Source organism: Pleurodeles waltl, chromosome 9 (assembly GCF_031143425.1).
Source record: "Pleurodeles waltl isolate 20211129_DDA chromosome 9, aPleWal1.hap1.20221129, whole genome shotgun sequence".
NCBI lineage: Eukaryota > Metazoa > Chordata > Amphibia > Caudata > Salamandridae > Pleurodeles > Pleurodeles waltl.
The window spans coordinates 803,742,707-803,770,139 of record NC_090448.1 but is presented as its reverse complement, the minus strand read 5'-3'; positions in this window follow the sequence as shown (position 1 = coordinate 803,770,139).

The following is a 27,433-nucleotide window of genomic DNA, read 5'->3' as shown; positions in this document are numbered from 1 at the left end:
CACTGGATCAACGCATCGCTGAGCCGGAATGATGCAGCCTGACTTCCTTCGAGAGGAATAGACGCAGCGCCTGCTGTTTGACAGAAATCTCCCTGCATCACCCACTGGATCAACACAGCTCCTGTGATTTCGTCCTGCATGCCCAGGATTTCTCTGCATCGTTCCCCTGGCGCCCAAATACCGCCCAACCCGAAGAGGATCTAAGCCTGCATGCTGGAAATCAACACAAAGCCCTTGCAGCATGGAAAAGCATTGATGCATTGTCTGTGTGAACCCGGAGAAATGGACGCACATCTCCCCGTTTACCATGCATCTCCTCCTCTGCAGTCCGTGCGGATAATTTAGATGCAAACCAGGTACTTTGCGCTCGCAAGAGACAATTGTTGTTTTTAAGAACTAAAAGACTCTCTTTACCATTACAAAAGTGATAGTTCAACTTGCATTTATCAAATCTTGATTATTTTGACCTTAATCTACTCTGATAAATATTCTATATTTGTGTGAACCTGTGTGGTGTATTTTGCACTGTGGTATTTGCACTGTGTTATTGAATGATTTATTGCACAAACACTTTCCACATTTTCTTCTGAGTTAAACCTGACTGCTCAGTGCCAAGCTACCATAGGGTGGGCACAGGATAATTTGGATTGTGTGTGACTTACCCTGACTAGACAGAGGGTCCCTGCTTGGACAGGGGGTAACCTGACTGCCAACCAAATACCCCATTTCTAACACATCCTAATTATGACTTCTTCATTTGTTTCTAATTTGTGTCTACACCTTGCCAGATGTTGCTGCCAGTTAAAGTATTCGATGAGGGTAACCCTAGGTATTCAAACATACAGACACCCTGCAGGGGAGACCGTTGAAGCACAGGATTCAAATATGTGGAACTACAGGATTAAGGACCATATATTTGTTTTTACCAATATTTGTGTCCAAATACCTAACTCTACAAAAAAGAGTCAACACTATCAAGGATTTTTTGGAGGCCCATAGGAGACTTTGACAAAAGCAGTGTATCGTCCGCAAACATCTGAGCCAGAACCCTGATGCTTGCAAGACACAAGGCATTTGACTCATTAGATTGGACATAGGCCACCAAATCGTAAATAAAAAGTGTAAAAAGTGTGGGGCCAGGACACAACTCTGCATAACCCCATGATTTACTCTAAATGGGTCAGTGATTTCTCCCAGCTGCCGACATCTAACTTGGGCAAAATTATTATTGTGGAGCCTCATAATTATCTTCAGTAAATGGTGCAGGACCCCAATATCGACCAAGATCTGCCACAACTTAGGCCAGGATAGGAGGTTGAAGCTGACTGTAAGTCAACAAACACCACATAAAGAGGCCCTGCCCTAAAAGGACAAACTTCCAATAAAACATCTGAAGCCGGAGTACCTTGTCTAATATTCTAGTTTGATCTCTGAATCCTGCTTGCATAGGAGTTAGTATCTGGGAGGTAGTCATCCGTTGTTGGAGTCTAGACAGAATGATAAGCACAAACAATTTTTGGGAGCAATCTATGAGGCTTATAGGCCTAAAGTTTGATGGAACATTGCAGCCTCCCTTCTTAAAAATAGGAATGATCTCTGCCCAAGACAGGGGTATAGGGGCCACCTCTCATTATGGCAGTAAAAATTAGAGTGAGAGAGAGGCTTCACACCTCTGGCTTATCCAGAAAAAGATCCCCTGAACCTTATCTAGCCCCGGGGCCTTTCGGGGGACTATCTTGCCTATTGCAGAAAGGACCTCCGATGGTTTCATAATTAGACTATCATATTTATCTACTCACAGAACTTGAGGATCTGCCATAAATATCGGCCCATGATCATCTCCATAACCAAGAGTTCTAGTAGCTTGGTCGGGTGTAGGAGGCTTCCATGGCTTATAGTGGGTACCTGGTGGTACTTACACCTTGTGCCAGGTCCAGTTATCCCTTATTAGTAAATTAGTAGTATTCTAACAGCTTAGGCTGATAGAGGTAGCTATAGCAGAGCAGCTTAGGCTTAACTAGGAGACATGCAAAGCTCCTACTATGCCACCTATATCATATAGCACTATACACAATACTCATAGTTACTAAAAATAAAGGTACTCTATTTTAGTGGCAATATGCCAAAAGTATCCCAGAGGATATACTCCCTTAGGAGGTAAATAAAATTCACAAAATATACACACACACCAAAATCAGGTAAGTAAAACACTTAGAAAAGTAGTGCAAACACTGTAGAACACAATAGAATGCAATAGGAGACAATAGGCCTAGGGGCAACACAAACCATATACTCCAAAAGTGGAAAGCAAACCACGAACACTAAGGGTGTCCAAGCTACCCCACCCCAAGACCCTGAAAAGTAGGAGTAAAGTTACCCTACTATCCTAGAAAGACAGTAAAGATGAGATACGGGATTCTGCAAAGACAGCAACTGACTTCAAAGCACTGAAGACGGATTCCTGGACCTGAGGACCTGTAAAGGAAGGGGACCAAGCCCAAGAGGCACGCAAGTGTCCAGGGGGGGCAGGAGCCCACTAAACCCCAGATGAAGGTGCAAAAGGGCTGCCTCCGGGTGGAAGAAGCCGACGATTCTGCAACAACGGAAGGTGCCAGGAACTTCTCCTTGGGTCAAAAGATGTCCCACAGCATTCTGGAGGATGCAGAGTTGTTTCCATGTAGACAGACTGCAAACAAGCCTTGCTAGCTGCAAGAGTCGCGGTTGAAGAAAATGGGTGCTGCCAGGGCCTAGGAAGGACCAGAGGGCCCCTTGGAGGGGGAGACAGAGGGGGTGCTCAGCAACAGAGAGAGCCAATGCATGAGCAGGCAGCACCCCCAGAAGCACTTGAACAGGTGTTCAAGACATCTGAGCATGGTGGTCATCTCAACACAACAAAAGAGGTTCCCACGACGCCAGTGCTCAACTCAGTGAGTTAAGCAATGGAGGACGGAGTGCTAGGGGCCTAGGCTGTGATGTGTACAAAGGAATCCTTGCAAAAGTGCACAGAAGCCCTAGCAGCTGAGGATCACGCAGTACACATGATTACTGTCTGGCGTGGGGAGGCAAGGACTTACCTCCACCAAATTTGGACAGAAGGACCACTGGACTTTCGGGGTCACTTGGATCCACCTCCTGTGTTCTAGGGACCACGCTTGTCAAGATGAGGGGGGACCCAGAGGACGGGTGATGCAGAAGTTTGGTGCTTGCGATAACAGGGGGAAGATTGCGTCGACCCACGGGAGATTTCTTCTTGGCTTCCAGTGCAGGGTGAAGGCAGACAGCTCTCAGAGCATGCACCACCAGGAAACAGTCGAGAAAGCCTTCAGGATTAGGCGCTACAAAGTTGCTGGTAGTCTTCTTGCTACTTTGTTGCGATTTTGCAGGCGTCCTGGAGCAGTCAGCGGTCGATCCTTGGCAGAAGTTGAAGAGGGAAGTGCAGTGGAACTCTGGTGAGCTCTTGCATTCGTTATCTGAAGTGAAACCCACAGGAGAGACCCTAAATAGCCCTCAGAGGAGGATTGGCTACCTAACCAGGTAAGAGCCTATCAGGAGGGATCTCTGACATCACCTGCTGGCACTGGCCACTCAGAGGTCTCCAGTGTGCCCTCACACCTCTGTATTCAAGATGGCAGAGGTCTGGAAGACACTGGAGGAGCTCTGGGCACCACCGCTGGGGTGGTGATGGACAGGGGAGTGGTCACTCCCCTTTCCTTTGTCCAGTTTCGCGACAGATCAGGGGCTGGGGGCTCCGGGAACCGGTGTAGTCTGGTTTATGCAAGGACGGCACCATCTGTGCCCTTCAACACATTCCCAGAGACCAGGACAGGCTACTCCTCTCAGGCCCTTAACACCTATTTCCAAAGGGAGAGGGTGTAACACCCTCTCTCAGAGGAAATCCTTTGTTCTGCCTTCCCAGGACTGGGCTGCCCAGACCCCAGGAGGGCGAAAACCTGTCTGAGGGTTTGCAGCAGCGGTAGCTGCAGAGAAAACCCCAGAGAGCTAGTTTGGCAGTACTCGGGGTCCATGCTGGAGCCCCGGGTATGCATGGGATTGGCACCCCAATACCAGATTTGGCTTGGGGGGACAATTCCATGATCTTAGACATGTTACATGGCCATGTTCCGAGTTACCATTGTTAAGCTACACATAGGTATTGACCTATATGTAGTTCATGCACTCACAAAGTCTGGGAAAATTGCCCTGAACAATGTGAGGGCACCTTGGCTAGTGCCAGGGTGCCCTCACACTTAGTAACTTTGCACCTAACCTTCACTAGGTGAGGGTTAGACATATAGGTGACTTATAAGTTACTTAAGTGAAGTGTAAAATGGCTGTGAAATAACGTGGACGTTATTTCACTCAGGCTGCAGTGGCAGTCCTGTGTAAGAATTGTCTGAGCTCCCTATCGGTGTTAAAAGAAATGCTGCAGCCCATACGGATCTCTTGGAATCCCAATACCCCGGGTCCTAGGTACCATATACTAGGGAATTATAAGGGTGTTCCAGTGTGCCAATCAGAATTGGTAAAATTAGTCACTAGCCTGCAGTGACAATTTTAAAAGCAGAGCGAGCATAAACACTGAGGTACTGGTTAGCAGAGCCTCAGTGATACAGTTAGGCACCACACAGGGAACACATATAGGCCACAAACCATGAGCACAGGGGTGCTGGCTAGCAGGATCGCAGTGACACAGGCAAAAACAAACTGACACACAAGTGAAAATGGGTGTAACATGCCAGGCAAGATGGTACTTTCCTACACCCCCCGCAAACGAGGGACAATAAGGCTAACCTTCCCCAGATGAGTCTTCATTGTCTAAGTAGAAATATCTGGAGAGTCCAACTGCATTGGACTCGGTACTCCCTGGTCTATGTTCCACTGTATAGTCCATTCCCTGTAGGGAGATGGACCACCTCAACAATTTAGGGTTTTCATCTTTCATTTGTTTTAGCCAAAGTAGAGGTTTTTGGTCTGTCTAAACAATAAAGTGAGTACCAAACAGGTATGGTCTCAACTTTTCAAGTGCCCAGACCACAGCAAAGGCCTCTCTCTCTATGGCAGACCAACGCTTTTCTCTAGGGGTCAACCTCCTGCTGATAAAAGCAACTGGTTGATCCTGGCCCTCAGAATTAAGCTGTGATAGCACTGCCCCAACTCCCAATTCAGAAGCATCATTCTGGACTATGAACATTTTGGAGTAGCAAGGGCTTTTTAGGGCAGGTGCAGAGCACATGGTCTGTTTGAGCTCATCAAAAGCTTTTTGACAGCTAGCTGTCCACAATACCTTTTTAGGCATCTTCTTACTAATGCGCTCATTAAGAGTAGCTGCAATGGAGCCATAATTCTTAATGAACCTCCTATAGTACCATGTGAGGCCCAAAAAGGCTCTCACCTGGGTTTGATTTGTAGGTGGAGCCCATTCCATAATGGTCTGGATCTTCCCCTGCAGTGGTGCAATCTGTTCCCCAGCTACAAGGTGGCCTAGATAAACCACTTTCCTCTGCCCTATCTGGCACTTTGAAGCCTTGATAGTGAGGCCTGCCTTTTGCAGGGCCTCCAAAACTTTCCACAGGGGGACCAGGTGATCATCCCAGGTGGAGCTAAAGACAGCTATATCATCTAGATATGCTGCACTAAAAGCTTCCAACCCTTGCCCTTGCAGCACTGTGTTCACCAACCTTTGAAAAGTGGCAGGTGCATTTTTCAGACCAAAGGGCATTACAGTGAATTGATCGTGCCCTCCAATGGTTGAAAATGCAATTTTAGGTTTAGCATCTTCTGATAATTTAATCTGCCAATACCCTGCAGTTAAATCAAAAGTGCTTAGATACTTGGCAGAAGCCAGTGTATCTATCAGCTCATCTGCCCTGGGTATAGGGTGAGCATCTGTCTTGGTTACTTGGTTGAACCCTCTATAGTCAACACAAAACCTCATCTCTCTTTTACCATCCTTACTGTGAGGTTTAGGGACAAGCACCACTGGGCTAGCCCATGGCTTTCTAAAGGCTCAGTCACTCCTAAGTCCAACATTTTCTGTACCTCATGTTTTAAGCAGTCCCTGACATGGTTAGGCTGCCTATAAATCTTACTTTTGACAGGTAAACTGTCTCCAGTATTGATTGCGGGCTCACACCAAGTAGTGGTACCTGGTATCAGTGAGAAGAGTTCAGAAAACTGACTTAAGAGAGTTACACAGTTGTCCTTCTGCTCAGCAGTAAGGCAATCTGCAAGTACTTCTCCCTCCACTAAGCCATCAGCTTCAGTGGTGGAGAAGAGATCAGGGAGAGGGTCACTCTATTCTTCCTGTCCCTCATCAGTTGCCATGAGCAGGGTGAGATCAGCCCTGTCATAGTAGGGTTTTAGGCGGTTGACATGGAGTACCCTAAGGGGACTCTTCGCAGTGTCCAGGTCAACCAAGTAGGTAACCTCACCCTTTTTCTCAACAATTAGATGGGGTCCATTCCATTTGTCCTGGAGTGCTCTTGGGGCCACAGGCTCCAATACCCACACCTTCTGTCCCGGTGGTACTGGGTCAGGACAGCCTTCTGGTCATGCCATTGCTTTTGCAGCTCCTGGCTAGCCTGAAGGTTTTTACTGGCCTTTTTCATGTACTCAGCCATTCTTGATCTTGGACCAAGTACATAGTCCATAATGTCCTGTTTAGGAGCTTTTAAAGGTTGTACCCAACCCTCCTTAACAAGTGCAAGGGGACCTCTCACAGGGTACCCAAAAATGAGTTCAAAGGGACTAAAGCCCTCTCCTTTTTGGGGTACCTCCCTGTAAGCAAAAAGGAGGCAAGGTAACAGGACATCCTATCTCCTTCTGAGTTTTCAGGGAGTCCCATTATCATACCTTTGAGCGTTTTATTAAACCTCTCAACCAGACCATTTGTTTGTGGATGATAAGGAGTAGTGAACTTGTAAGTTACACCACACTCCTTCCACATTGCTTTGAGGTATGGAGACATAAAGTTACTACCTCTGTCTGACATCACTTCCTTAGGGAAGCCCACTCTGGAAAAGATTCCCAGGAGGACCTTTGCCACTGCAGGAGCTGTAGTGGTCCTTAAGGAGATTGCTTCAGGATAACTAGTGGCATGGTCCACTACCACAAGGATAAGCCTATTGCGTGAAGCTGTTGGAGGGTCAAGGGGGCAAACTATGTCAGCCCCTACCATTTCAAAGTGGCACCCCAGCCACAGGAAGTGGAATTAAGGGGGCCTTTGGTGTGCCACCAGTCTTGCCACTGGCTTGGCAGGTCACACACGAGTGACAAAACTCTTTGGTGTCCTCTGACATATGAGGCCAGTGAAACAGGGGAACTAGCCTTTCTAAAGTTTTACTCCAAAGAAATGTCATATGCCAAGGTAAGAAGAAACTCCCTATACTGCAAAGGGATGCCCAATCTCCTGGCAGCTCCAGGTTTAGGGTCCCTTGACTCAGTATACAGCAGGTTGTCTTCCCAATACACCTTATGGCTGTCACTGAAATCCCCATTCTGGTGTTTGACAGCTTGCTGTCTCAAACCCTCTAGTGTGGGACAGGTCTACTGTGCCACACTCAGCTCTTCCCTAGCAGGCCCCCCTGCACCCAAAAGCTCAGCAGTGTCTGCTGCCAGCTCCTCTGGTGTAGATTCTGCACAGGGAGAGGACTCCTCTTCCTCAAAAGGGGAATCTTCTGGAGAGGGAGGGATAGTGGGCAAGGGTTTACCTTTACTACCCCTAGCTTTTGAGAGCACTTGGTCCATTGTTCCAGGATCCAAGTTTCCCTGTCCTTTTTGCTTCTTCACCTGAGCCCTTGTCTAAGCACAAATATGCCCAGGAATGCCCAGCATTGCTGCATGAGCCTCCAACTCCACTTCAGCCAAAGCTGATGTCTCCAAATAATTGCCCAGTATGCAATCTACAGGTAATTAGGTGGCAACCACAACTTTCTTTCGACCATTAACCCCCCTCCCCCCCAGTTGAGATTCACAACAACCATGGGGTGGCTAAGTGTGTTATTGTGAGCATCAGTCACTTGGTACTTCTTACCAAGTAGGTGTTGATCAGGGTGAACCAGTTTCTCGATAACCATAGTCACACTGGCTCCTGTGTCCCTGTAGGTCTCAACATCAACAACATTGATTAGGGAAAGTTGCTTGTACTTACCCATATTAAGGGGACAAGCAACCAAGGTGGCAAAGTCAATGCCACCATCAGAGTCTAAAACAGCCTCTGTGGTCTCCCTTACAAGACCAACCCCAACTACACTGCCAATAGTGAGCCCAGATACGCCCTTGGAATGGCTATTTGTAGTAGACTTCCCACCACCACTGCTATTACTAGGGGCACTAGAGGTTGCAGTTGGGGTTGTGGTAGTGGGGGCCTTGGTGTTTTTGTTTGGACAAGTGGAATCACTTGCCCAATGGCCTTTTACTTTACATAAATAACACCATGGCTTTTTCTGATTGTGAGAAGATGATTTGGACCCACCACCCCCAGAGGAGTTTTGTGGGCCAGATGAAGACTCAGAATGTTTTTTATTTTTGTCCCCACCCTTGTCAGAAGACGTACCATCCCTCTTATTGCCATCCTTGTCACCCCCTGTATGAACTTTTCTGTTCACTCTTGTTCTGACCCATTTGTCTGCCTTCTTTACCAATTCTTGGGGAAAGGTAGGATCTGAGTCTACCAAGTACTGGTGCAACAAATCGGACCCACAATTGTTTAAAATATGCTCTCTCAGGATTAGATTATACAGCCTTTCATAGTCAGTCACCTTACTGCCATGAAACCAACCCTCCAAGGCCTTCACTGAACAGCCTACAAAGTCTGTCCTGTCTAGAGGGGACTCTTTTCTGGTGTCTCTGAACTTAATCCTGTATTGTTCAGTGGTTAAGCCAAATCCATCCAAGAATGCATCTTTCAAAACTTTGTAGTTATTAGCATCACTTTCTCTGACAGTAAGGAGCCTATCCCCACCCTTACCAGTGAAAGATAGCCACAAGATAGTAGCCCACTGCCTTTGAGGGACCAACTGTACCATACAGGCCCTCTCAAGTGCTGGAAACCACTTGTTAATGTCATCCCCCTCCTTGCAGGTTTCTGGAATCTTGCTCTCTAACAAGATTGCTATCAAAAACACTGCTGCTGCCACCATGGAGAACTAACCCCAACCTCTGCCTTTCCTTTCCCTCTCCACATCCAGAGATTCCCTGTGTAAGGCCAGCTGCTGCTGTTTTAACTTCAGCCTGGCCTCTTCCAACCTCAGCTTTCCGAGTTCCCTTTCCATTAAGTTATCCTCAGGTTGGGAGGCTTGGGAATTGTGAGACACAGAACAAATATGGGAATTGGCAGAGTTAGAGCTGTCCCTAACTGGCTGGACTCTATTAACCTGGCCTACTAGTGTGTGACCCCACTCCTACTACCAGTGTCACTAGATGACCAGTTAGCTGTCAGGTCCTTGGGAGAACCCTCCCAAGCATCCTCAGGGGACTCCTCTGAGTCTGGCTGGGGACCCCCCTCCTCTACCTCCTGATCCTGGGATGGGCCAGACTGGTTCTGGTCACTTTCTAGGAGAAGACTAAGGAGAAGATCTTTTGTGGGATTCTTACCAATACTTAAACCTCTTTCAATGCAGAAACCCTTCAGACCTTTAAATTTTAAACTACCATATGTTGCCTGTACAACTGTGGGAGTAAGTTCTACTGCAGACATGATTGTTAGGCAGAGTTTAAGATAGAGAGAAAAAAGTTTAGAAACTTTTAGAGAAAAGAGAAAAACGTTTTAAAACTTTTCAAAACGTTTTAAAACTTCTCTAAAACGTTTTAGAAAGTTTAAAGGAAGAAAGTTAAACTGTTCAGATTAACTGTGTATATTCTGAAGTATTTGGTATATGTTTTTCTTATGAAAAGCACCAATGACAAAGTGGTAAAGCAGTTACAAGTACTTATCCCACCGCTGCACCACCAATGCAGGAGGTTGGCCTGGCTTATAGTGGGTACCTTGTGGTACTTACACCTTGTGCCAGGTCCAGTTATACCTTATTAGTAACTTAGTAGTGTTCTAGAAGCTTAGGCTGATAGAGGTAGCTATAGCAGAGCAGCTTAGGCTGAACTAGGAGACAGCAAATCTCCTACTATACCACTTATATCATATAGCACTATATCTTAAGAAACACAATACTCAGGGTTACTAAAAATAAAGGTACTTTATTTTAGTGACAATATGCCACAAGTATCTCAGAGGATATACTCCGTTAAGAGGTAAGTAAAATACACAAAATATACACACAAACCAAAATCAGGTAAGGAAACAGTTAGCAAAGTAGTACAAACACTGTAGAATACAATAGGACGCAATAGGACACAATAGGCCTAGGGGCAACACAAACCATATACTCCAAAAGTGGAATGCGAACCACAAATGGACCCCAGGCCTAGTGTAGTTTGTAGAGGGTTGCTGGGAATGTAAGAAAGCACTAAGGGTGTCCAAGATACCCCACCCCAAGACCCTGAAAAGTAGGAGTAAATTTACCCTACTACCCCAGAAAGACAGTAAAGTCGAGATAGGGGATTCTGAAAAGGCAACAACTGACTGCAAAGCACTGAAGACGGATTCCTGGACCTGAGGACCTGCAAAGGAAGGGGACCAAGTCCAAGAGTCACGCAAGTGTCCAGGGGGCAAGAGCCCACTAAACCCTGGATGAAGGTGCAAAAGGGCTGCCTCCGGGTGGAAGAAGCTGAAGATTCTGCAACAACAGAAGGGGCCAGGTACTTCTCCATTGGTCAGAAGATGTCCCAGGGCGTGCTGGAGGATGCAAAGTTGTTTCCACACAGAAAGACCGCAAACAAGCCTTGCTAGCTGCAAGAGTCAGGGTTGAAGATAATGGGTGCTGCCCGGGCCCAGGAAGGACCAGGAGGTAACCCCTTGGAGTAGGAGACAGAAGGGGCACTCAGCAACAGAGGGAGCCCATGTTGAAGCAGGCAGCGCCCGCAGAAGCACTTGAACTGGCATTCAAGAAATCTGAGCATGGCAGTCATCTCAACACAACAAAAGAGGGTCCCACGAAGCCGGTGGTCAACTCAACAAGTTGAGCAATGCAGGACGGAGTGCTGGGGACCTGGGCTGTGCTGTGCACGAAGGAATCCTTGCAAAAGTGCACAGAAGCCGTAGCAGCTGCAGATCACACAGTACACAGGACTACTGTCTGGCGTGGGTAGGCAAGGACTTATCGCCACCAAATTTGGACAGAAGGACCACTGGACTGTCAGGGTCACTTGGATTCAGCTCCTGTGTTCCAGGGACCACACTTGTCAAGATGAGAGGGGACCCAGAGGACTGGTGATGCAGAAGTTTGGTGCCTGCATTAGCAGGGGGAAGATTCCTTCGATCCACAGGAGATTTGTTCTTTGCTTCCTGTGCAGGGTGAAGGCAGAAAGCCCTCAGAGAATGCACCACCAGGAAACAGTCGAGAAAGCCGGCAGGATTAGGCGCAACAAGGTTGCCGGTAGTCATCTTGCTACTTTGTTGCGGTTTTGCAAGCGTCCTGGAGCAGTCAGTGGTCGATCCTCGGCAGAAGTTGAAGAGAGAGATGCAGTGGAATTCTGGTGAGCTCTTGCATTCATTATCTGAAGAGAAACCCACAGGAGAGACCCTAAATAGACCCTCAGAAGAGGATTGGCCACCTAAACAAGTAAGCACCTATCAGGAGGGGTCTCTGACATCACTTGCTGGCACTGGCCACTCAGAGGCCTCCATTCTTCCCTCACACCTCTTCATTCAAGATGGCAGAGGTCTGGGACACACTGGAGGAGCTCTGGGTACCACCCCCGGGGTGGTCATGGACAGGGGAGTGGTCACTGTCTAGCAGGATCCCAGTGACACAGGCAAAAACAAACTGACACACAAGTAAAAATGGGGGTAACATGCCAGGCAAGATGGTACTTTCCTACACCACCTTATTCTTGCAACAAGTTGTTCGCCTACATGGTCTTCCAAAAGTAATTCTCTCAGATCGAGGATTCCAGTTTTCATCACGTTTCTGGTGGATATGGTACTCTGCGCTTAGTATTTCTGCCAACCTTTCCACAAGTTACCATGCACAAATGGATGGTCAACCCAAGACACTTAATCAAACATTGAAACAATTTCTGCAATGCTATGCTAATGATGCAGATGTTGCCTGGGTAGACTTACTGTGGTTGGCTGAATTGGCGTACAACAACTCCTACCACTCTTCTATAGACACCATGCCATTCTCAGGACTTTATGGTTATCATCCCAACTTTTTGCCAGTAGATTTGCCAACCATGCATGACTTACCTGCAGTAAAAGATGCTATGACTAATATGTATCAAATTCATGAAAAAATCAAGACACAATTAAAAAAGGCCAAAGAACACTATAAATTCCACTATGACAAAAAACATAGGGTAGGACCTTCATATCAACCAAATGATTCTGTGTGGCTTTCAATAAAGCATTTTACATTCAAGAAATCAAGTGCCTTCCATCCGAAGTACATAGGTCCTTATACGGTTCTATGTAAGATCAATCCAGTAAATTATAAGGTAAAGCTTCCGTCAACCCTTCTTATTCACCCTGTATTTCATACATCCCTTCTGAAGCTAGCTTCCGCCCATTGCACTACTCGTCCTGCACCGATGTTAGTTAAGGGAGATTGGGAGTATGAAGTGCGTAACGTTTTGGATTCTCGTTTCAGGGTGTCTACCTTATGGTATTTGGTCTCCTGGAAAGGCTAGGGCCCAGAGGACAACTCTTGTGAACCTGCACGAAATGTACACGCCCCCCTTGTTTAGTGAGGCGTTTTCATCTCCGTCATCCTGAGAAGCCGGCCCTAGACCGCGCATGGTAGGGAGGTGTACTGTCACGGCTGGTGCGCGATCTAGGGCCCACCCCAGCTAAGTTACCTGTGTGCTCATTGTTACCATTGTGTGCCAAACCATCTTGTGGGAAAGCTCACAAGGCCGCCTGCAAAGCTAACTGGTGGTCTTGTTGTTCGTTTTCTTATTAAACTGTACTATTACCCCATGAGATATTTTATGGTATTATATGGTATGTCTTGAATGTTAAACAAATGTTTGTTCCTCCATATAGCTGTTTGCTAGCGTTGTGCGGCTTCATTGTAGTAGTCTGAAAGATACTACAATTCCCAGCAGGCTGTACAGCCACCATCTTGGGCATGACACCTACTATAAAACTGGCCCCGCCCAGCAAACAATGCTCACTATTGCTCTGGGGCTCCCTGGTGGAGTCCGGTTTGCTCTCATCTCGGTACAAGACATTCCTAAGGGTATTTTCCTCAATTCAGTCAGGCAGCTGTCATCACAGCTTTGGTGTGGAGTCTCTCCTGTTATCAGCTGCTATCATCTCTCTCATTAATCTTCGTGTGAGCCTCTAGCAGAGTTTATTTCCAGAGCAGGCCCTGCTCTAAAGGTAAGATTATTCTTTCTAAGAAAGTGCATCTAGGTTCCATGTAGCTTTCCAGTTATTTGAGTTGTGTGTCCTGAAGTCTGTGTTGATTTATTACAGGGCCACTCTGGGTTCAGCATCTTCCAGGCAGAATGTTTTCATACAATTAAAAGAGGGCTGAATTATTTTGAAAATATTGTTTAGCCTGCAACTAACTCTGAATTCAAGAGTTTTATAAACATGATAAATAGAATTACAAGTTGAAGAGTTGTATTGCTGACTTACGATCTTCATGATGCAAGCATAGGGCAAGTGGGCAAATGTTGTGGCATATATATATATTACATTAAAGAAGGTATCATTAGACAACCAATTGCATATTTATTAGGGAAAGGCTCGACAAAACCCACTGCTGAAAGTCCTGGTGCCTTTTTATTTTCTCAATCATCTTTCCATACTATAACTCAAAATTCAAAGTAATCTGAAACCCTTACGCCACACTGCAGTTCAAGACTGTGAAGAACTGTTAATGTGATTTGTACTGTTTTCCTGCGACCTTTTTGTTTTCTCAGATCTCCTTCCCTGCTGATCCCAACCCACAACCTTCCCCTCATCAGATCACTCCAAAAATCTGCGCTATAAGAGTATTCAGATTTGGAGTTATCTGGAGGTGGGCCCTGTTGAGCTTTATGCAGACCGCGTGGATATGTAGCCCTGACAAATAGTTTGTTCTGGTTTTCTTTTAGAATGAAGATGAAACCTCAAAGCAAGAGCTTTTTCAATTCCTAATACCTTTCAAAGAATTTCTAAAAACATGAAAGATATTGAGTTCTCTATCAGAAAATATTATGGGGGTCATTCCAACCCTGGCGGTCGGTGTTAAAGCGGCGGCCAACCCGCAAACAGGCAGGCGGCCAAAAAAATGGAATTCCGACCCTGGCGGGAACCGCCAACACAGACCGCCACTTTAACACTCCGACCGCCACGGCGGTACAGACAAGCAGCGCGGCGGTCACCGCCAACAGACAGGCGGCAGACAATGTACCGCCCACCCTATCACAACTCACCAATCCGCCACCTTTTCCGGGGCGGGAGCCCCGCCGATAAAAACACGGCGGAAACAGACTACGAACGGGAAAACGCTCACCTATACACACTCCACGAGGAATCTGGACAGCATGGAACCAGAACTACACATCCTACCAGCAATTGTCTACCTGCTCGTCTACCAGGAGCACGAACGCCGGCGCAGAAGACAACGGTGAGTACTGCACCTACGACACAGGGGAGGGGGGAGGAGAAAAGATTACGGGCACACACATACGCGACCCCCCCCCCCCAACTACCTACACACCAATGCAGAGCAACAACTCAGAGTGACACCCCCCAAACCCCCCGGAAGAATGCAAAGACAAAATAATATGTTATTGGAATACAAATATATTGTAAGGCTAAGTAAATAAGTAAGTTGAACATCCCATAACTATATACACATATGTATATTGTCCCGTCAGAATTGGCTTTCTGTCATTGTACGTGGGCCAATGGTCCTCAACATATGGGCAAAGCCCACACATGAGACCCGAATCCATTGGAGAGAACACTGCAGGGGCATCAGATAGGAAAACTACAGGCACCTCAGGGGGAAGGGAAGGGGGGCCACCTCAGCCACATGAGTCCACGACGCCAGATCCACGAGGGGCCTCCATGGCCACTGTTCAATCCTGGGGAGTGCAAAGCCACAGTCTCTCAAGTCTCTACAGTGGGTGGCTTGCCCACTGTGCCATCCTGGGGAGTGCAAAGCCACAGTCTCTCAAGTCTCTACAGTGGGTGGCTTGCCCACTGTGCCATCCTGCGGAGTGCACAGCCACAGTCTCTCAAGTCTCTACAGTGGGTGGCTTGCCCACTGTGCCATCCTGGGGAGTGCAAAGCCACAGTCTCTCAAGTGGATGACAGACTCCAGCGGTACTGGAGGACTCTTGGTGCCCAGAGTGTATTGTGCAGCCCTGTCCGACACTGATCCGGGCCTGCCCCTTCTGCCAATGTGTCAGCGGTGCTTGAGTTGAAGGGCCCAGCAGAGCGGTGCAGAGACGGCGGTGCCCAGCGGAGTGGTGCTTGAGTTGAAGGGCCCAGCGGAGCGGTGGATAGACGGCGGTGCCCAGCGGAGCGGTGCTTGAGATGAAGGGCCCAGCGGAGCGGTGCTTGAGATGAAGGGCCCAGCGGAGCGGTGCTTGAGATGAAGGGCCCAGCGGAGCGGTGCAGAGACGGCGGTGCCCAGCGGAGCGGTGCTTGAGATGAAGGGCCCAGCGGAGCGGTGCTTGAGATGAAGGGCCCAGCGGAGCGGTGCAGAGATGGCGGTGCCCAGCGGAGCGGTGCTTGAGATGAAGGGCCCAGCGGAGCGGTGCAGAGACAGCAGTGCCCAGCAGAGCGGTGCTTGAGATGAAGGGCCCTGCGGAGCGGTGCTTGAGATGAAGGGCCCAGCGGAGCGGTGCAGAGACGGCGGTGCCCAGCGGAGCGGTGCTTGAGATGAAGGGACAAGCGGAGCGGTGCAGAGACGGCGGTGCCCAGCGGAGCGGTGCTTGAGATGAAGGGCCCAGCGGAGCGGTGCAGAGACGGCGGTGCCCAGCGGCGCGGTGCTTGAGATGAAGGGCCCAGCGGAGCGGTGCTTGAGATGAAGGGCCCAGCGGAGCGGTGCTTGAGATGAAGGGCCCAGCGGAGCGGTGCAGAGACGGCGGTGCCCAGCGGCGCGGTGCTTGAGATGAAGGGCCCAGCGGAGCGGTGCTTGAGATGAAGGGCCCAGCGGAGCGGTGCTTGAGATGAAGGGCCCAGCGGAGCGGTGCAGAGACGGCGGTGCCCAGCGGAGCAGTGCTTGAGATGAAGGGCCCAGCGGAGCGGTGCAGAGACGGCGGTGCCCAGCGGAGCGGTGCTTGTCTTGAAGGGCCCTGTTCAGCGGTGCTTGTCACAGCGGGGCCCCGTTCAGCGGTGCATGTCTTGAAGGGCCCTGTTCAGCGGTGCTTGTCACGGCGGTGCCCCGTTCAGCGGTGCTTGTCTTGAAGGGCCCTGTTCAGCGGTTCTTGAGACGGCGGGGCCCTGTTCAGCGGAGGATGTCTTGAAGGGCCCTGTTCAGCGGTGCTTGTCACGGCGGTGCCCCGTTCAGCGGTGCTTGTCTTGAAGGGCCCTGTTCAGCGGTTCTTGAGACGGCGGGCCCTGTTCAGCGGTGCTTGTCTTGAAGGGCCCTGTTCAGCGGTGCTTGTCACGGCGGTGCCCCGTTCAGCGGTGCATGTCTTGAAGGGCCCTGTTCAGCGGTTCTTGAGACGGCGGGGCCCTGTTCAGCGGTGCTTGTCTTGAAGGGCCCTGTTCAGCGGTGCTTGTCACGGCGGTGCCCCGTTCAGCGGTGCATGTCTTGAAGGGCCCTGTTCAGCGGTTCTTGAGACGGCGGGGCCCTGTTCAGCGGTGCTTGTCTTGAAGGGCCCTGTTCAGCAGTTCTTGAGACGGCGGGGCCCTGTTCAGTGGTGCTTGTTTTGAAGGGCCGTGTTCAGCGGTTCTTGAGACGGCGGGGCCCTGTTCTGCGGTTCTTCACATGTGTCTCCAGGGCACCAGATCCGGCCAATAGATGGAGTTCACTCGCCATCCGACTTCTCGCTTGCTGGGCCCTCCTGTGCTGGTGTCCCGTGCCCGTGGGTGTCCTCCTTCACCCCCGGAATGGGGCTGGTGGGGCCCTCCTGGGCAGCTCGCCTGCTGCCGGACTTGTTGGCCGTGCTGCCCTTGCCGTCCTTGCCTGATCCTCTATGGCCCTTGCCTCCCTTTGGAGATGTGCCAGGTGGCACCCCACTCCCTGACAGTGCCAGGGTGGTGCCTGTGGAGGCTGCCGTCTCTGTCCTCTCGCGCAGGCCCTTGGCTTTTTTTTATTTTTTCCCAGGGGGTGGGCTGGCTGTCCCTTTGCTGCTGGCCGATGTGGCTGCCCTCGAAGGTGGGGGACTCCAATATCCCTGGACTATGGTCCTTGTAGGTCCAGGGGTTGTGGTGGCTGAGGTGCAGATTGGACATTTACGAGATGGAGGGGGTGGGTCAGGTGATGGAAAGAGGTTAATTTTGGAGAGGAAAAACTTTTTAGGAGCAATGGGAAGGGTAGGTGCAGTGGGTATGGGAGTGGAGGAAGAGGATGTGGTTGTAGGAGAGTCAAGTGTGGTGTCTTTGGGTGCCGGTGCTTGTGACGGAGGCTGTCGTGAGGTGGATGGCTGTTGGGTGGGTGGCTGCCTGCGTTTGTGTGATTTGGAAGAGGGGTGACAGACACACTGGGAGAGGACACAGGAGACGTGTAAATGGCAGTGGGGGTGGTGACTGCACGTGTGCGGAGTGTTCTGGTGGGTGTGCTGGTGATGGACGTAGTGGCTGATGAAGTGGTGCATGCAAGTGTGAGTTGGGACGTCACAGGGAGGGAGGAGGGAGACGAGGAGGAGGGGGACACAGAGGAGGCAGTGGCTGTTGGCATGTCTGCATGTGGATGTTGCTTGTGTGAATGCTTCTGTGATGTGTGGTGCTTATGTTTGGATGAGCTGACCTTGGGTGTTGAGGTGTGTGCAGGCTGGTCTGTAGGTGTGTGTGAGATAGGCAGAGGAACAGGGGAGTGGGACTGGGTGGAGGGAGTTGGAGGAGGGAGGCAGGAGACAGGGACAATGGCTGCCGTCAGTGCTGAGGCCAGAGCGTTGAATGATCGCTGATGGGCAGCCTGACCCGAATGAATGCCCTCCAGGTATGCATTGCTCCGATGCACCTCCCTTTCCACCCCCTGGATGGCATTCAAAAGGGTAGACTGGCCAACAATGAGCGTCCGGAGGAGGTCAATGACCTCCTCACTGAGGGCAGCAGGGGTAACTGGGGCAGGGCCTGAGGTGCCTGGGGCGAAGGAGATGCCCGCCTTGGTGTGCGAGCGGGCACGGGGCGAACGCTGAGGGGCTGCTGGGAGGGCGGAGCTGGTGCGCTGGGTGGCGGTTGTACCTGTTGTTGCGGTGGGCACGGATGTTGCCGCCACCACAAGGGAGCTCCATTCCAAGGACATGTCGGTGTCGCTGTCCGTTGCATGGCCCTCCGGGCCCATGTGAGATGCAGCTCCCTCGTGCTCCAATGCCACTTCTCCTCCGCCAGATGATGCTAATGCACACATGAACAGGAAGAGCAGACCAAAAAAGGGGGGGGGGGGAATAAAGACATGTTGAGAGCATGCATTGGCAACACAGTTGGCGGAGAGGACAGACACAGAAGCCCCCTGCACTACGCCGCGCACTTGGCGTACACTACTCAATCATTGGGACTTGGCCTACAAGCCTATGGACGACAACTGCACACATAGGTGACACAGGGCCATGTATAGCTGTACTTGGAACCCTACAGAGGTGGGGGGTGGGGGCACAGGGCCATGCCTTATGGAGGGGCCTAGCCTACAGAAATCGCCCTGGCCTAGGGATACCCACAGCCCTCCTCCCCCACCCAGACACCTCCACTGCGCGCATAGTCAGCAGAATGAGAGTGTACTCACCCCCTTGTGTCTGCTGTGATGTCCTCACGCGCCCATCCAAATCTGGGTAGGCCACCGCCAGGATCCGAGACATCAGGGTGGCAATTGACGTGTGGCACCCCTCCTACGTTGGGAGGCCATCCCCAGCAGAGCCTCCGCGTTCTTTCTGCTCCCGCAGCGGATGTCCTCCCACCTCTTGCAGCAGTGGGTGCCCCGTCTGTTGTGGACCCCCAGGGTCCGGACGTCCTTGGCGATGGCACGCCAAATGTCGACTTTCTGATGGGCGCTGACCTATGTGACACGAACAGGGAGAGAAAATACAGGCCCATATTGATACTTTTTGACGCAAAACTGCGCTAACGCAGTTTTGCGCCCAAAAAATTTGCGCCGGCTAACGCCATTCTGAAGCGCCATGCGGGCGCCGTATTTATTGAATGGCGTTAGCCAGCGTTAGCCGACCGGCGCTGCCTGGTGTGCGTGAAAAAAAAACACGTACACCAGGCAGCGCCGGCGTAGGGAAAAATGGCGTTTGGGCGTCCAAAAATGGGGCAAGTCAGGCTGAGGCAAAAAAATCGTCTTAACCCGATTTGCGCCATTTTTTTGGGGCGCCCAGACGCCATTAACATGACTCCTGTCTTAGCAAAGACAGGAGTCATGCCCCCTTGCCCAATGGCCATGCCCAGGGGACTTCTGTCCCCTGGGCATGGTCATTGGGCATAGTGGCATGTAGGGGGGCACAAATCAGCCCCCCCTATGCCAATTTTTTTTTTACAAAAAATACTTACCACAACTTAACTTTTCTTCCCTGGGATGGGTCCCTCCATCCTTGGGTGTCCTCCTGGGGTGGGCAAGGGTGGCAGGGGGTGTCCCTGGGGGCTTGGTAGGGCACCTCTGGGCTCATTCTGAGCCCACAGGTCCCTTAACGCCTGCCCTGACCCAGGTGCTAAAATCTGGCGCAAATGCAGGTTTTTTAGTCCCGCCCACTCCCGGGCGTCATTTTTGCCCAGGAGTATAAATACGACGCATATGCATCGCAGTAATTTTTTTAGACGGGAACGCCTACCTTGCATATCATTAACGCAAGGAAGGTGTTCAAGCAAAAAAATGATGCTAACTCCATGAACTTTGGCGCTAGACGCGTCTAACGCCAAAGTATAAATATGGAGTTAGTTTTGCGTCGAATTTGCGTCGAAAAAAAGACGCAAATTCGGCGCAAACTGAGTATAAATATGCCCCACAATATCGTCATTTTCTGCATGCTCGATGTGAGTGTCCCCCCATCCCCACCCTTACCATGTGGCACCTGCTCTCATCTGTCCTTTGATGCATGCCTCATACGCTCCCATCCGCACCATCGTTCATTCACCCCACTCAACCCAGGCATTGCCCACAAAGCATCGTCCAGTGTACTAACCTGTTGGTCTGGAGGACCGTAGAGTAGCGCATACTGGGGGAGGACCCCATCAACAAGTTTCTCCAATTCCTCAGAAGTGAAGGCAGGGGCCCTTTCCCCAGTCGCAACAGCCATTGTCTCTTCCAGACCGAGGTCACAGCAGCACTTGCAGTATAGGTCCTCTCCTGTGGATGATCAGGTCTCGAGTGATTAAGCAGATAGAAAATGGCGGTCACGCCCGCGGCGGTGCGTACCGCGGCGGTGCGTACCGCGACCGCCGGCGCACATTGTCATTGGCTCCTGAGACCCATAGGGTTCAATGTTAACCAATGCTGCTTTGCGCCGCGGTCTTCGACCGCCTACCGCCACGGTGTGCCACGCCAGCGCATTGACCTCACATCCCATTGTCACACTTCACAGGTCAGGCAGCCGCCATTTCAAGGGCCCACATGGCTTAATTTCTACTGCGTCACACAGGCCTAGGCCTTGCATTGCCACTCATACAAGCCATTCAATGCATAGCGAATCGTGTTCTGTGCAAGCTGTGGTTACATACCTGTGGGTTGCTTGACTCTGTGCTCCATGTTGTCCTTCCTAGGCACCGTCCGCTGGGACTTGCGAGGAGATGGAGGAATGTTCCTGTGTACAGACCGCTGGTGGACCTGTCGACAATGGAAGAAAGACATGTCATACTGACATACAGACTTGACCGAGCCACTATACAGGAACTGTGTGCCCAGCTGGAGCCAGACCTGATGTCACCCATTCGCCAACCCACAGGGATTCCCCCTCTGGTGCAGGTGCTGTCAGTAATCCATTTTTTGGCAAGTGGATCATTCCAAACAACAGTGGCCATATCATCAGGGATGTCTCAGCCTATGTTTTCGAAGGTTTTGTCCAGAGTATTGTCTGCCCTGATGAAATACATGCGGAGCTACATTGTTTTCCCTGAGGTGGGCGATTTGGCTACAATGAAGGGTGATTTCTATGCCCTTGGACATATTCCCAACATCATTGGTGCCATTGATGGGACCCATGTGGCTTTGGTTCCCCCCAGTGAAAGTGAGCAGGTGTACAGGAACAGAAAAAGTTATCATTCGATGAATGTCCAGGTGGTCTGTTTGGCTGACCAGTACATCTCCCATGTAAATGCCAAGTTCCCTGGGTCAGTGCATGACGCGTACATCATGCGAAATAGCAGCATCCCTTATGTGATGGAACAGCTACAGAGACACCGTGTGTGGCTAATTGGTGACTCTGGTTACCCCAACCTGTCATGGCTACTGACCCCAGTGAGGAATCCCCGGACCAGGGCAGAGGAACGGTACAATGAGGCCCATGGGCGGACTAGGAGGGTGATCGAGCGGACCTTCGGCCTCCTGAAGGCCAGGTTTAGGTGCCTGCATATGACAGGTGGATCCCTAATGTACTCACCGAAGAAGGTGTGCCATATCATTGTGGCCTGCTGTATGCTTCACAACCTGGCTTTGCGACGCCAGGTGCCTTTCCTGCAGGAGGATGGTCCAGATGGTGGTGTTGTGGCAGCTGTGGACCCTGTGGAGAGTGAAGAGGAGGAAGACGACGGGGACGACACAGACAACAGGGACACAGTGATACAACAGTATTTTCAATAGCACACAGGTACGAATCAACACCGCCATTTTACATGTACTTACAGTCTCCTGCCTCTCTACTGTCTGTGTTTCCCCCCAGTTTATGTTAACTGAGTTGTGACTTTCCCTTCCGTTTTCAGAGATGTGGGCCCCACTGCGTGACCTCTGCTTTGTTTCCCCATGGACTACAGCTGTGTGACAGTGGTATGTTGTCATCACAATGTAACTGTACATTTTGGCACCGTTATGTCTAATACATTTGTTAAAAATACAAGCAGACTCCAGATATTTTTAGTGCAATAAGTGATTTTATTAAAGTGCTAAATTTAGGGACATGGTTGAAAAACAGTGATGGGGGATGGTGGAGTAATGTCCATGGCAGAGTCCAGTTTTCAGTCTCACAGGTGCATTGTCCATATGCCTGTGGAAGGATGGAGCAGGGGCAGTTTAAGGTTGGACAGGGTGACAATGTGGGACAGTGGGATGACATCAGGGGGTATCCTTTGCTGGCGGGGGTCTTGGCATCCTACTCTGTCTACTTCTGAGATCTCAGGCCCCGCTTGCGGGGTGGTTCTTCTTCTGCAGGAGGTGGGGTTCTGGTGGCCTGTCGTTGTGTGGGGGCCTCCTGTCCACTAGCGCCGGCGGAGGTAGTAGGCTGGTCTTGGTCCATGCTAGTGACAGGGGCCCTTTGTGGTGCCACATGGTCCCGCGATGTGGTGACTATCTGGTTAAGAGCCACAACGATGGTCCCCATTGCGGAACTAATGGTTCTCAGTTCTTCCCTGAACCTCATGTACTGTTCCTCCTGCAGTACCTGGATCTCCTGGAACCTGGCCAGTACCGTAGCCATCGTCTCCTTGGAGCGGTGGTATGCTCCCATGATGGAGGAGAGGGCCTCGTGCAGAGTGGGTTCCCTGGGCCTGTCCCCCCCCTGTCGCACAGCAGCCCTCCCAGTTCCCCTGTTTCCCTGGGCCTCTGTCCCCTGGACTGTGTGCCCACTACCACTGCCCCCAGGTCCCTGTTGTTGTTGGTGTGGTGGGTCAACCTGGGTGCCCTGTAGTGGTGGACACACTGCTGATTGACATGTCCTGGAGACAGAGGCATGGGCCCGCTGGGTGGGAGCTGTGCTGGTGTTCCCAGAGGGGGTTAGGTCTGCTGTAGCCTGTGGCTGTGTGAGGGGAACTGACTGTCCCGAGGTCTCCGATGGGCCGGGCTGGTCATCTGGGTCCAGGGAGACAGAGCTGCTGTCATCACTGGGGGCCTCTTCTGGGGGTGGGATGGACATTTCTGGACCCTCCTGGGCGGTGTGGTGGCGTTCGGGTCCTGCATGGGTATAAGAGTATGGTTATTGCTTCTGTGTGTGCCATTTCGTGAAATGGGTGGGTGGCCGTGTACCCCAGTGCTGGCATTCCCTTGTGGGGACTGTTGTGACGGTGGCTTGTGTGGGAGATGGGTATGTGCAGTGGGCATGCTTTGGTGATGGGTGTCCATGCTTTGTGGACGCATGCAGGGCTAGGTGTTGGGATGGGTGGGTTGTGATGGTGAGCCATTTGCAAGGAGTTGGTGTGATGGGGGTGGGGGTGAGGGTGCGGGTATGATTTGGCATGCAGGTGGGGTGGGGGGAATGAAGTAGTGAAGATTTGATTTACCAGAGTCCATTCCTCAGCCTACTCCTGCGAGGCCCTCAGGATGCAGGATGTGCAAGACTTGCTCCTCCCATGCTGTAAATTCTGGGGGAGTAGGTAGGGGTCCGCCGCCAGTCTTCTGCACCGCGATGTTGTGCCTTGATACCATGGAACGCACCTTCCCCCGTAGGTCGTTCCACCGCTTCCTGATGTCGTCCCAATTTCGTGGATGCTGTCCCACAGCGTTGACCCTGTCCACTATTCTTTGCCATAGCTCCATCTTCCTGGCAATGGTGGTGTGCTGCACCTGTGTCCCGAAGAGCCGGGGCTCTACTCGAACTATTTCCTCCACCAGTACCCTGAGTTCTGCGTCAGAGAACCTGGGGTGTCTTTGGGGTGCCATGGGGTGGTGTGGATGAGGTGTGGGGTGGGGTATGTGTTGTAGATTGTGGTGAGTGTGTTGGTGTGTGGTGTTTTGTGCGTGGATATTGTGTGGGTGATGTAGTGATTTGCCTCTGTGTGATGGTCTACTCTATTCTGTGCTGTCTCTCTCTGGCCTTCAGTCGCAATTCTGTTCGTAAGGGTTTGTGGGTGATGTGGGTGTATGTTTTATATTGTATTGGGTGTGTGGGAGTGGTGTGTGTATGTGTATCAGGTGTGTGTATTTTGAATTGTCAAATGTGGTAGTGTTTTGTAAAGGTGTGTGTATTTTGAGCGCGGCGGTGTGTACCGCCAATGGAATACCGCGGTTGAAAGACCGCTGTGGGGATTTGTGGGTCGGAATGGAATGGGCGTATTTCTGTTGGCGTGACGGTGGAGGTTTGGTCATCGCCAGTTTTTCGCTGGCCATTGGTGTGGCGGACTTTTGTTGATGTCGGGTTTTTGGCGGTTTGCTAGTTGTGGGTCAGAATGACAGTGGCGGTTTACCGCGGCGGTGTTATGGCGCTCTTCTGACAGGCGGTAAGCGCCTTTTACCGCCGAGGTCAGAATGACCCCCTATGTGTGGTAAACCGTGAAGAAGAAAATTGCCTGTCAAAATGTATTAGGCTATACAATTGCCACATATAACATAGTCAACCACATATATACAGGGGACATGAAGTTGTCCAATGATAGTGGAGTGAATAGATTTTCCAAAAGAGGGTGAATACAATATACAAAGGCACATGCAAAATGATGTCCAAGATAATTGTGAATAACCAGAAACGTAAGGGATTTTGAGAGCCTAGAGCATTTGACATAGCCTTTTCCCTTGTAAAACATTATTTCCAACCTTTATTTCTAAATATAGTACTGTGGATAATCCACCACACTAAAGGAGTGCGAGCTGCACTATGTATTGTACTGAACTGCAGTAGCAGCTATGTAGCATTTTCTTCAACCACACTGCTATGAAGTGCTTTCTAGATTGGGTAGCATGCTACTCTGTTGGGTGCTTACAGTATTAGAGACTTTGGGGCTATTCACAAAGGTAGGTTTCCACATTCACAATTTACTCAAATGTACATCCAGTACTACACCTAGTAGTAGCTTTATACTTTTTTCTTTTTACTATTTATGAGTGTAAAGTTACTCCTAAGTAGAGACTTTGGCTGCTACTTTAGAATATGAATGGAAATGTGAAATTGACAGTTGATGAAAGGTAGTTGGCTTGTAGAGAAAGCGGAGTGTGAGAACTTGTGTCAGTAATTTGAAGTAAGAGATGAGTTAGCATACTGTAAAAACCTGTTGTTTCAGGGCACTAGGGTGGTGGTATCTATGATTTCGAGGAATCATATCATGAGTATAGCCCAGGAGAATTATCTTGGTAAAGTTAAGATCTAATAGCATCGCCTTGAACACCTTTAGTGACCTGGAGAAGATGTAGAAGTAGAGAGAATTATTCACCACTGTAGTGAGCTCATTGTCGGAGACAAAGAATGGGTAACTCATGTTCCTGCTATAATTTGTGGAGATCTACCCATAGGTCCATGGGAGGAAATTGCTGTCGACATTGTTAGTCCTATAAAAGGTGAGAGATCCACCTCATGTTTACTGGTAGCCATGGATTCAGTCTCAAGGTGGCCTGAAGTTTCATGTCAGTGACATCACTTCAACTTCACTTTAACAATTCATGTAGGATGTTTTCCATTGTGAAGGTTTTTCCAGTTCCCTGTTGACTAATAATGGTGCTGAGTAATGCTCGAAGAAAGTTAAAGTGTTTCTCGGTGAGTGCGCATTGTGCATGAGAAGTGTTCATTATATCACTCTGAGATCAATGGTGTGATTCAGCACTTCAGCAGTACGATGAACGAGAACAACCAGCTTGCCAGAGCCAAAAATCTGGATTGGAATAAGTGCTTCAAGTAGACTGGTGGTTTATAGGCCTTCTCTCCATTCCTCCACAAGTAAAACACCATTTGATTCCATGGAAGAAAGCCACACTAAATGAGTTCTTGGGTGGATGCATTTGAAAAAGGATTGGTTACATATATCTGGGGGATGAATGGAGGGCAAATGAATGGCAGAAACTGTATGTAAGAAAACAATGTTTTGATATGATGAAAATAGTGAAAGAAATAGCTGTGGGGGACTTTGTGAGCATTCATGCTTCTATAGGTGCTGAAAACTGGTCTAACTTTACAGAACCTAAGAAAGTAGTAAACCTTTTCAACTATGCTGCCAAGACCCGCAATAGACGTGTATAGAATATTTGTCAAATATCCAAAGTGGAGAATTGGGATTGCTCCTGAAATGGGGAATATGATAGGACTTCTACATGAGGCAGTAAACATGGGCTAAAGTGAAAGATCCGGGAAGGTGCTCAGGAATGGGACGATGTGGATCAGAGAAGAGTGAGAAGAACAGAGAAGACTCCTATCTGTTGGAATGATTATGTAGTTTAATGTTTTGTTACCTTCTTAAGTTTACTAATCTTTCATGTACATAGTTTGTAAAGGTTATTTTTGTCTTAAAAAGTTTTAGTGTTACATATTTAGTGGTAATTGAAAAAAAGGGAGATGTGTGGTGTTTCTAATGGAAGTGCTCTATTTTACTCTTAATGAGGTCTAGAACCTTAAACGTGGTGGTGTAGGAAAGTACCATCTTTCTTGGCATGTTACCCCCAAATTCTACCAGTTTGTCAGTATGTTTTGCCTGTCTCACTGGGATCCTGCTGGACAGGACCCCAGTGCTCATATAGCCTAATGTGTGTGTTGTCAGTAGTGCTTAACTGTGTCACTGAAGTTCTGCTAACCAGAACCTCAGTGCTTATGCTCTCTCTACTTCCAAGTTAGTCACTATAGATTAGTGACTTAATTTACCAATTCCAATTGGCACACTGGACCCCTCTTATAAGTCCCTAGTATGTGGTACCTAGGTACCCAGGGCATTGGGTTTCCAGGAGATCCTTATGGGCTGCAGCATTTATTTTGCTACCCATAAGGAGCTCAGACAAACCCTTTCACAGGACTGCCACTGCAGTCTGCGTGAAGTAGTGCACACACTATTTCACAGCCATTTTCCCTGCACTTAAGTAACTTATAAGTCACCTATTTGTCCAACCTTCATTTACTGAAGGCTAGGTGCAAAGTTACTTAGTGTGAGGGCACCCTTGCACTAGCAAAGGTGCCTCCATGCTGTCCATGGCCAATTCTCCGGACTTCGTGAGTGCGGGGATGCCATTACACAAGTGCACTACATATAGGTCAATACCTATGTGTAGCTTCACAATGGTAACTCCGAATATGACCATGTAAGGTGTCTAAGATCATGGAAGTGTCCCCCTATTCCAAATGTGGTATTGGGGGGAAAATCCCATGCATCCCCGGGCTCCACCATGGACCCCCAGTACAGCCAAACCAGCTCACTGAGGCTTGCACTGCAGCCACAGCT